Consider the following 14,072-nt stretch of genomic DNA (forward strand, 5'->3'; position numbering starts at 1 on the left):
AACACAGACACACACTTACACCAAGTAACAAAGACATACACTGACACCAAGTCACAAAGACACACACTGACACCAAGTAACAAAGACATGCACTGACACCAAGTCACAAAGACATACACTGATACACAGTAACACAGTCACACACTTACACCAAGTAACACAGACATACACTGACACCAAGTATCAAAGTCATACACTGATACCCAGTAACACAGACACACACTTACACCAAGTAACAAAGACATACACTGAGACCAAGTAACCAAGACATACACGTACACCAAGTAACGAATACATAGACTGACACCAAGTAACAAAGACATAAACTGATACCCAGTAACACAGACACACACTTACACCAAGTAACAAAGACATACACTGACACCAAGTCACAAAGACACACACTGACACCCAGTAACAAAGACATGCACTGACACCAAGTCACAAAGACATACACTGACACACAGTAACACAGTCACACACTTACACCAAGTAACACAGACATACACTGACACCAAGTATCAAAGTCATACACTGATACCAGTAACACAGACACACACTTACACCAAGTAACAAAGACAGACACTGATACCCAGGAACACAGACACACACTTACACCAAGTAACAAAGACATGCACTGACACCCAGTAACACAGACACACACCGACACCAAGTAACAAAGGCATACACTTACACCAAGTAACAAAGACACACACTTACACCAAGTAACACAGACAAACACAGACACCAAGTAACAAAGACAGACAAATACACCAAGTAACAAAGACATACACTGATACCCAGTAACACAGACACACACTTACACCAAGTAACAAAGACATACACTGATACCCAGTAACAAAGACACACACTTACACCATGTAACACAGACATACGCTTACACCAAGTAACAAAGACACACACTTACATCACGTAACACAGACATACACTTACTCCAAGTGACAAAGACAAACACTGACACCAAGTCTCAAAGACACACACTGACACTGACACCAAGTATTTTGACATACACTGACACCAAGTAACAATGACATACACTGATACCCAGTAACACAGACACACACTTACACCAAGTCACAAAGACATACACTGATACACAGTAACACAGTCACACACTTACACCAAGTAACACAGACATACACTGACACCAAGTATCAAAGTCATACACTGATACCAGTAACACAGACACACACTTACACCAAGTAACAAAGACAGACACTGATACCCAGTAACACAGACACACACTTTCACCAAGTAACAAAGACATACACTGACACCCAGTAACAAAGACATACACTGACACCCAGTAACACAGACACACACCGACACCAAGTAACAAAGACATACACTGACACCAAGTAACAAAGGCATACACTTACACCAAGTAAGAAAGACACACACTTACACCAAGTAACACAGACAAACACTGACACCAAGTAACAAAGACAGACAAATACACCAAGTAACAAAGACATACACTTACACCAAGTATTTTGACATACACTGACACCAAGGAACAAAGACATACATTGATACCCAGTAACACAGACACACACTGACACCAAGTAACAAAGACATACACTGACACCAAGTCACAAAGACACACACTGATACCCAGTAACAAAGACATACACTGACACCAAGTCACAAAGACATACACTGATACCCAGTAACACAGACACACACTTACACCAAGTAACACAGACATACACTGGCACCAAGTAACAAAGACATACACTGATACCCAGTAACACAGGCACACACTTACACCAAGTAACAAAGACAGATACTGATACCCAGTAACACAGACACACACGGACACAAAGTAACAAAGACACACACTTACACCAAGTAACACAGACACACACTGACACCCAGTAACAAAGACATACACTGACACCAAGTAACAAAGACATACACTGACACAAAGTAACAAAGACATACACTGATACCCAGTAACACAGACACACACTTACACCATGTAACACAGACATACACTGGCACCAAGTACAAAAGACATACACTGGTACCCAGTAACACAGACACACACTTACACCAAGTAACACAGACATACACTGGCACCAAGTAACAAAGACATACACTGATACCCAGTAACACAGGCACACACTGACACCAAGGAACACAGACATACACTGACACCAAGTAACAAAGACAGATACTGATACCCAGTAACACAGACACACACTTACAACATGTAACAAAGACATACACTGACACCCAGTAACACAGACACACACGGACACCACGTAACAAAGACACACACTAACACCAAGTAACACAGACACACACTGACACCCAGGAACACAGACACACACGGACACCACGTAACAAAGACACACACTAACACCAAGTAACACAGACACACACTGACACCCAGGAACACAGACACACACTTACACCAAGTAACAAAGACATACACTGACACCAAGTCACAAAGACACACATTGACACCCAGTAACAAAGACATGCACTGACACCAAGTCACAAAGACATACACTGATACACAGAAACACAGTCACACACTTACACCAAGTAACACAGACATACACTGACACCAAGTATCAAAGTCATACACTGATAACAGTAACACAGATACACACTTACACCAAGTAACAAAGACAGTCACTGATTCCCAGGAACACAGACACACACTTACACCAAGTAACAAAGACATGCACTGACACCCAGTAACAAAGACATACACTGACACCCAGTAACACAGACAAACACTGACACCAAGTAACAAAGACAGACAAATACACCAAGTAACAAAGACATACACTTACACCAAGTATTTTGACATACACTGACACCAAGGAACAAAGACATACATTGATACCCAGTAACACAGACACACACTGACACCAAGTAACAAAGACATACACTGACACCAACTCACAAAGACACACACTGATACCCAGTAACAAAGACATACACTGACACCAAGTCACAAAGACATACACTGATACCCAGTAACACAGACACACACTTACACCAAGTAACACAGACATACACTGGCACCAAGTAACAAAGACATACACTGATACCCAGTACCACAGGCACACACTTACACCAAGTATCAAAGACAGATACTGATACCCAGTAACACAGACACAGACTTACAACATGTAACAATGACATACACTGACACCCAGTAACACAGACACACACGGACACCAAGTAACAAAGACACACACTTACACCAAGTAACACAGACACACACTGACACCCAGTAACAAAGACATACACTGACACCAAGTAACAAAGACATACACTGACACCAAGTAACAAAGACGTACACTGATACCCAGTGACACAGACACACACTTACACCAAGTAACAAAGACATACACTGATACCCAGTAACACAGAAAAACACTTACGCCATGTAACACAGACATACACTGGTACCAAGTACAAAAGACATACACTGGTACCCAGTAACACAGACACACACTTACACCAAGTAACACAGACATACACTGGCACCAAGTAACAAAGACATACACTGATACCCAGTAACACAGGCACACACTTACACCAAGTAACACAGACATACACTGACACCAAGTAACAAAGACAGATACTGATACCCAGTAACACAGACACACACTTACAACATGTAACAAAGACATACACTGACACCCAGTAACACAGACACACACGGACACCACGTAACAAAGACACACACTAACACCAAGTAACACAGACACACACTGACACCCAGGAACACAGACACACACGGACACCACGTAACAAAGACACACACTAACACCAAGTAACACAGACACACACTGACACCCAGGAACACAGACACACACTTACACCAAGTAACAAAGACATACACTGACACCAAGTCACAAAGACACACATTGACACCCAGTAACAAAGACATGCACTGACACCAAGTCACAAAGACATACACTGATACACAGAAACACAGTCACACACTTACACCAAGTAACACAGACATACACTGACACCAAGTATCAAAGTCATACACTGATAACAGTAACACAGATACACACTTACACCAAGTAACAAAGACAGTCACTGATTCCCAGGAACACAGACACACACTTACACCAAGTAACAAAGACATGCACTGACACCCAGTAACAAAGACATACACTGACACCCAGTAACACAGACAAACACTGACACCAAGTAACAAAGACAGACAAATACACCAAGTAACAAAGACATACACTTACACCAAGTATTTTGACATACACTGACACCAAGGAACAAAGACATACATTGATACCCAGTAACACAGACACACACTGACACCAAGTAACAAAGACATACACTGACACCAACTCACAAAGACACACACTGATACCCAGTAACAAAGACATACACTGACACCAAGTCACAAAGACATACACTGATACCCAGTAACACAGACACACACTTACACCAAGTAACACAGACATACACTGGCACCAAGTAACAAAGACATACACTGATACCCAGTACCACAGGCACACACTTACACCAAGTAACAAAGACAGATACTGATACCCAGTAACACAGACACAGACTTACAACATGTAACAATGACATACACTGACACCCAGTAACACAGACACACACGGACACCAAGTAACAAAGACACACACTTACACCAAGTAACACAGACACACACTGACACCCAGTAACAAAGACATACACTGACACCAAGTAACAAAGACATACACTGACACCAAGTAACAAAGACGTACACTGATACCCAGTGACACAGACACACACTTACACCAAGTAACAAAGACATACACTGATACCCAGTAACACAGAAAAACACTTACGCCATGTAACACAGACATACACTGGTACCAAGTACAAAAGACATACACTGGTACCCAGTAACACAGACACACACTTACACCAAGTAACACAGACATACACTGGCACCAAGTAACAAAGACATACACTGATACCCAGTAACACAGGCACACACTTACACCAAGTAACACAGACATACACTGACACCAAGTAACAAAGACAGATACTGATACCCAGTAACACAGACACACACTTACAACATGTAACAAAGACATACACTGACACCCAGTAACACAGACACACACGGACACCACGTAACAAAGACACACACTAACACCAAGTAACACAGACACACACTGACACCCAGGAACACAGACACACACTTACACCAAGTAACAAAGACAGACACTGATACCCAGTAACACAGACACACACTTTCACCAAGTAACAAAGACATACACTGACACCCAGTAACAAAGACATACAATAACACCCAGTAACACAGACACACACCGACACAAAGTAACAAAGACATACACTGACACCAAGTAACAAAGGCATACACTTACACCAAGTAACAAAGACACACACTTACACCAAGTAACACAGACAAACACTGACACCAAGTAACAAAGACAGACAAATACACCAAGTAACAAAGACATACACCTACACCAAGTATTTTGACATACACTGACACCAAGGAACAAAGACATACATTGATACCCAGTAACACAGACACACACTGACACCAAGTAACAAAGACATACACTGATACCCAGTAACACAGACACACGCTTACACCAAGTCACAAAGACACACACTGATACCCAGGAACAAAGACATACACTGACACCAAGTCACAAAGACATACACTGATACCAAGTAACACAGACATACACTTACACCAATTATTTGGACATACACTGTCACCAAGGAACAAAGACATACATTGATACCCAATAACACAGACACACACTGACACCAAGTAACAAAGACATACACTGACACCAAGTCACAAAGACACACACTGATACCCAGTAACAAAGACATACACTGACACCAAGTAACAAAGACATACACTGACACCAAGTAACAAAGACATAAACTGATACCCAGTAACACAGACACACACTTACACCAAGTAACAAAGACATACACTGACACCAAGTCACAAAGACATAAACTGATACCCAGTAACACAGACACACACTTACACCAAGTAACAAAGACATACACTGACACCAAGTCACAAAGACACACACTGACACCCAGTAACACAGACATGCACTGACACCAAGTCACAAAGACATACACTGATACACAGTAACACAGTCACACACTTACACCAAGTAACACAGACATACACTGACACCAAGTATCAAAGTCATACACTGATACCAGTAACACAGACACACACTTACACCAAGTAACAAAGACAGACACTGATACATAGGAACACAGACACACACTTACACCAAGTAACAAAGACATGCACTGACACCCAGTAACAAAGACATACACTGACACCCAGTAACACAGACACACATCGACACCAAGTAACAAAGACATACACTGACACCAAGTAACAAAGGCATACACTTACACCAAGTAACAAAGACACACACTTACAGCAAGTAACACAGACAAACACAGACACCAAGTAACAAAGACAGACAAATAAACCAAGTAACAAAGACATACATTGATTCCCAGTAACACAAACACAAACTTACACCAAGTAACAAAGACATACACTGACACCAAGTCACAAAGAAACACACTGATACCCAGTAACAAAGACATACACTGACACCAAGTCACAAAGACATACACTGATACCCAGTAACACAGACACACACTTACACCAAGTAACACAGACATACACTGGCACCAAGTAACAAAGACATACACTGATACCCAGTAACAGAGGCACACACTTACACCAAGTAACAAAGACAGATACTGATACCCAGTAACACAGACACACACTTACAACATGTAACAAAGACATACACTGACACCCAGTAACACAGACACACACGGACACCAAGTAACACAGACACACACTGACACCCAGTAACACAGACACACACTGACACCAAGTAACAAAGACATACACTGACACCAAGTAACAAAGACATACACTGATACCCAGTAACACAAACACACACTTACACCAAGTAACAAAGACATGCACTGATACCCAGTAACACAGAAACACACTTACACCATGTAACACAGACATACATTTACACCAAGTAACAAAGACATACACTGACACCAAGTAACAAAGACATACACTGATACCCAGTAACACAGACACACACTTACACCAAGTAACAAAGACATACACTGATACCCAGTAACAAAGAAACACACTTACACCATGTAACACAGACATACGCTTACACCAAGTAACAAAGACATACACTGACACCAAGTCACAAAGACACACACTGATACCCAGTAACAAAGACATACACTGACACCAAGTCACAAAGACATACACTGATACCCAGTAACACAGACACACACTTACACCAAGTAACACAGACATACACTGGCACCAAGTAACAAAGACATACACTGATACCCAGTAACACAGGCACACACTTACACCAAGTAACAAAGACAGATACTGATACCCAGTAACACAGACACACACGGACACAAAGTAACAAAGACACACACTTACACCAAGTAACACAGACACACACTGACACCCAGAAACAAAGACATACACTGACACCAAGTAACAAAGACATACACTGATACCCAGTAACACAGACACACACTTACACCAAGTAACAAAGACATACACTGATACCCAGTAACACAGAAACACACTTACGCCATGTAACACAGACATACACTGGCACCAAGTACAAAAGACATACACTGGTACCCAGTAACACAGACACACACTTACACCAAGTAACACAGACATACACTGGCACCAAGTAACAAAGACATAACCTGATACCCAGTAACACAGGCACACACTTACACCAAGTAACACAGACATACACTGACACCAAGTAACAAAGACAGATACTGATACCCAGTAACACAGACACACACTTACAACATGTAACAAAGACATACACTGACACCCAGTAACACAGACACACACGGACACCACGTAACAAAGACACACACTAACACCAAGTAACACAGACACACACTGACACCCAGGAACACAGACACACACGGACACCACGTAACAAAGACACACACTAACACCAAGTAACACAGACACACACTGACACCCAGGAACACAGACACACACTTACACCAAGTAACAAAGACATACACTGACACCAAGTCACAAAGACACACATTGACACCCAGTAACAAAGACATGCACTGACACCAAGTCACAAAGACATACACTGATACACAGAAACACAGTCACACACTTACACCAAGTAACACAGACATACACTGACACCAAGTATCAAAGTCATACACTGATAACAGTAACACAGATACACACTTACACCAAGTAACAAAGACAGTCACTGATTCCCAGGAACACAGACACACACTTACACCAAGTAACAAAGACATGCACTGACACCCAGTAACAAAGACATACACTGACACCCAGTAACACAGACAAACACTGACACCAAGTAACAAAGACAGACAAATACACCAGGTAACAAAGACATACACTTACACCAAGTATTTTGACATACACTGACACCAAGGAACAAAGACATACATTGATACCCAGTAACACAGACACACACTGACACCAAGTAACAAAGACATACACTGACACCAACTCACAAAGACACACACTGATACCCAGTAACAAAGACATACACTGACACCAAGTCACAAAGACATACACTGATACCCAGTAACACAGACACACACTTACACCAAGTAACACAGACATACACTGGCACCAAGTAACAAAGACATACACTGATACCCAGTAACACAGGCACACACTTACACCAAGTAACAAAGACAGATACTGATACCCAGTAACACAGACACAGACTTACAACAAGTAACAATGACATACACTGACACCCAGTAACACAGCCACACACGGACACCAAGTAACAAAGACACACACTTACACCAAGTAACACAGACACACACTGACACCCAGTAACAAAGACATACACTGACACCAAGTAACAAAGACATACACTGACACCAAGTAACAAAGACGTACACTGATACCCAGTGACACAGACACACACTTACACCAAGTAACAAAGACATACACTGATACCCAGTAACACAGAAAAACACTTACGCCATGTAACACAGACATACACTGGCACCAAGTACAAAAGACATACACTGGTACCCAGTAACACAGACACACACTTACACCAAGTAACACAGACATACACTGGCACCAAGTAACAAAGACATACACTGATACCCAGTAACACAGGCACACACTTACACCAAGTAACACAGACATACACTGACACCAAGTAACAAAGACAGGTACTGATACCCAGTAACACAGACACACACTTACAACATGTAACAAAGACATACACTGACACCCAGTAACACAGACACACACGGACACCACGTAACAAAGACACACACTAACACCAAGTAACACAGACACACACTGACACCCAGGAACACAGACACACACTTACACCAAGTAACAAAGACATACACTGACACCAAGTCACAAAGACACACACTGACACCCAGTAACAAAGACATGCACTGACACCAAGTCACAAAGACATACACTGACACCAAGTAACAAAGACATACACTGACACCAAGTAACCAAGGCATACACTTACACCAAGTAACAAAGACACACACTTACACCAAGTAACACAGACAAACACAGACACCAAGTAACAAAGACAGACAAATACACCAAGTAACAAAGACATACATTGATACCCAGTAACACAAACACACACTTACACCAAGTAACAAAGACATACACTGACACCAAGTCACAAAGAAACACACTGATACCCATTAACAAAGACATACACTGACACCAAGTCACAAAGACACACACTGACACCCAGTAACACAGACATGCACTGACACCAAGTCACAAAGACATACACTGATACACAGTAACACAGTCACACACTTACACCAAGTAACACAGACACACACTTACACCAAGTAACAAAGACAGACACTGATACCCAGGAACACAGACACACACTTACACCAAGTAACAAAGACATGCACTGACACCCAGTAACAAAGACATACACTGACACACAGTAACACAGACACACACCGACACCAAGTAACAAAGACATACACTGACACCAAGTAACAAAGGCATACACTTACACCAAGTAACAAAGACACACACTTACACCAAGTAACACAGACAAACACAGACACCAAGTAACAAAGACAGACAAATACACCAAGTAACAAAGACATACATTGATACCCAGTAACACAAACACACACTTACACCAAGTAACAAAGACATACACTGACACCAAGTCACAAAGAAACACACTGATACCCAGTAACAAAGACATACACTGACACCAAGTCACAAAGACATACACTGATACCCAGTAACACAGACACACACTTACACCAAGTAACACAGACATACACTGGCACCAAGTAACAAAGACATACACTGATACCCAGTAACAGAGGCACACACTTACACCAAGTAACAAAGACAGATACTGATACCCAGTAACACAGACACACACTTACAACATGTAACAAAGACGTACACTGACACCCAGTAACACAGACACACACGGACACCAAGTAACACAGACACAAACTGACACCCAGTAACACAGACACACACTGACACCAAGTAACAAAGACATACACTGACACCAAGTAACAAAGACATACACTTACACCAAGTAACAAAGACATACACTGACACCCAGTAACACAAACACACACTTACACCAAGTAACAAAGACATGCACTGATACCCAGTAACACAGAAACACACTTACACCATGTAACACAGATATACACTGACACCATGTAACAAAGACATACACTGACACCAAGTAACAAAGACATGCACTGACACCAAGTGACAAAGACATACACTTACACCAATTAACAAAGACATACACTGACACCAATTAACAAAGACATACACTGATACCCAGTAACACAGACACACACTTACACCAAGTAACAAAGACATACACTGATACCCAGTAACAAAGACACACACTTACACCATGTAACACAGACATACGCTTACACCAAGTAACAAAGACACACACTTACATCACGTAACACAGACAGACACTTACACCAAGTAACAAAGACAAACACTGACACCAAGTCTCAAAGACACACACTGACACTGACACCAATTATTTTGACACACACTTACACCAAGTCACAAAGACATACACTGATACACAGTAACACAGTCACACACCTACACCAAGTAACACAGACATACACTGACACCAAGTATCAAAGTCATACACTAATACCAGTAACACAGACACACACTTACACCAAGTAACAAAGACAGACACTGATACCCAGTAACACAGACACACACTTTCACCAAGTAACAAAGACATACACTGACACCCAGTAACAAAGACATACGCTGACACCCAGTAACACAGACACACACCGACACCAAGTAACAAAGACATACACTGACACCAAGTAACAAAGGCATACACTTACACCAAGTAACAAAGACACACACTTACACCAAGTAACACAGACAAACACTGACACCAAGTAACAAAGACAGACAAATACACCAGTTAACAAAGACATACACTTACACCAAGTATTTTGACATACACTGACACCAAGGAACAAAGACATACATTGATACCCAGTAACACAGACACACACTGACACCAAGTAACAAAGACATACACTGACACAAAGTCACAAAGACACACACTGATACCCAGTAACAAAAACATACACTGACACCAAGTCACAAAGACAAACACTGATACCCAGTAACACAGACACACGCTTACACCAAGTAACACAGACATACACGGGCACCAAGTAACAAAGACATACACTGATACCCAGTAACACAGGCACACACTTACACCAAGTAACAAAGACAGATACTGACACCCAGTAACACAGACACAGACTTACAACATGTAACAATGACATACACTGACACCCAGTAACACAGACACACATGGACACCAAGTAACAAAGACACACACTTACACCAAGTAACACAGACACACACTGACACCCAGTAACAAAGACATACACTGACACCAAGTAACAAAGACATACACTGATACCCAGTAACACAGACACACACTTACACCAAGTAACAAAGACATACACTGATACCCAGTAACACAGAAACACACTTACGCCATTTAACACAGACATACACTGGCACCAAGTACAAAAGACATACACTGGTACCCAGTAACACAGACACACACTTACACCAAGTCACAAAGACATACACTGATACCCAGAAACACAGACACACACTTACACCAAGTAACACAGACATACACTGGCACCAAGTAACAATGACATACACTGATACCCAGTAACACAGGCACACACTTACACCAAGTAACAAAGACAGATACTGATACCCAGTAACACAGACACACACTTACAACATGTAACAAAGACATACACTGACACCCAGTAACACAGACACACACGGACACCAAGTAACACAGACACACACTGACACCCTGTAACACAGACACACACTGACACCAAGTAACAAAGACATACACTGACACCAAGTAACACAGAGACACACTGACACCCAGTAACAAAGACATACACTGACACCAAGTAACAAAGACATACACTGATACCCAGTAACACAGACACACACTTACACCAAGTCACAAAGACATACACTGATACCCAGTAACACAGACACACACTTACACCAAGTAACACAGACATACACTGGCACCAAGTAACAAAGACATACAATGATACCCAGTAACAGAGGCACACACTTACACCAAGTAACAAAGACAGATACTGATACCGAGTAACACAGACACACACACAACATGAAACAAAGACATACACTGACACCCAGTAACACAGACACACACGGACACCAAGTAACACAGACACACACTGACACCCAGTAACACAGACACACACTGACACCAAGTAACAAAGACATACACTGACACCAAGTAACAAAGACATACACTGATACCCAGTAACACAAACACACACTTACACCAAGTAATAAAGACATGCACTGATACCCAGTAACACTGAAACACACTTACACCATGTAACACAGACATACACTGACACCAAGTAACAAAGACATACACTGACACCAAGTAACAAAGACATACACTTACACCAAGTAGCAAAGACATACACTGACACCAAGTAACAAAGAGATACACTGATACCCAGTAACACAGACACACACTTACACCAAGTAACCAAGACATACACTGATACCCAGTAACAAAGACACACACTTACACCATGTAACACAGACATACGCTTACACCAAGTAACAATGACACACACTTACATCACGTAACACAGACATACACTTACACCAAGTAACAAAGACAAACACTGACACCAAGTCTCAAAGACACACACTGACACTGACACCAAGTATTTTGACATACACTGACACCAAGTAACAATGACATACACTGATACCCAGTAACACAGACAAACACTTACACCAAGTCACAAAGACATACACTGATACACAGTAACACAGTCACACACTTACACCAAGTAACACAGACATACACTGACACCAAGTATCAAAGTCATACACTAATACCAGTAACACAGACACACACTTACACCAAGTAACAAAGACAGACACTGATACCCAGGAACACAGACACACACTTTCACCAAGTAACAAAGACATACACTGACACCCAGTAACAAAGACATACATTGACACCCAGTAACACAGACACACACCGACACCAAGTAACAAAGACATACACTGACACCAAGTAACAAAGGCATACACTTACACCAAGTAACAAAGACACACACTTACACCAAGTAACACAGACAAACACTGACACCAAGTAACAAAGACAGACAAATACACCAAGTAACAAAGACATACACTTCCACCAAGTATTTTGACATACACTGACACCAAGGAACAAAGACATACATTGATACCCAGTAACACAGACACACACTGACACCAAGTAACAAAGACATACACTGACACCAAGTAACAAAGACATACACTGATACCCAGTAACACAAAC

Source organism: Heterodontus francisci, unplaced genomic scaffold (genome assembly GCF_036365525.1).
Source record: "Heterodontus francisci isolate sHetFra1 unplaced genomic scaffold, sHetFra1.hap1 HAP1_SCAFFOLD_43, whole genome shotgun sequence".
Taxonomy (NCBI): Eukaryota; Metazoa; Chordata; class Chondrichthyes; order Heterodontiformes; family Heterodontidae; genus Heterodontus; species Heterodontus francisci.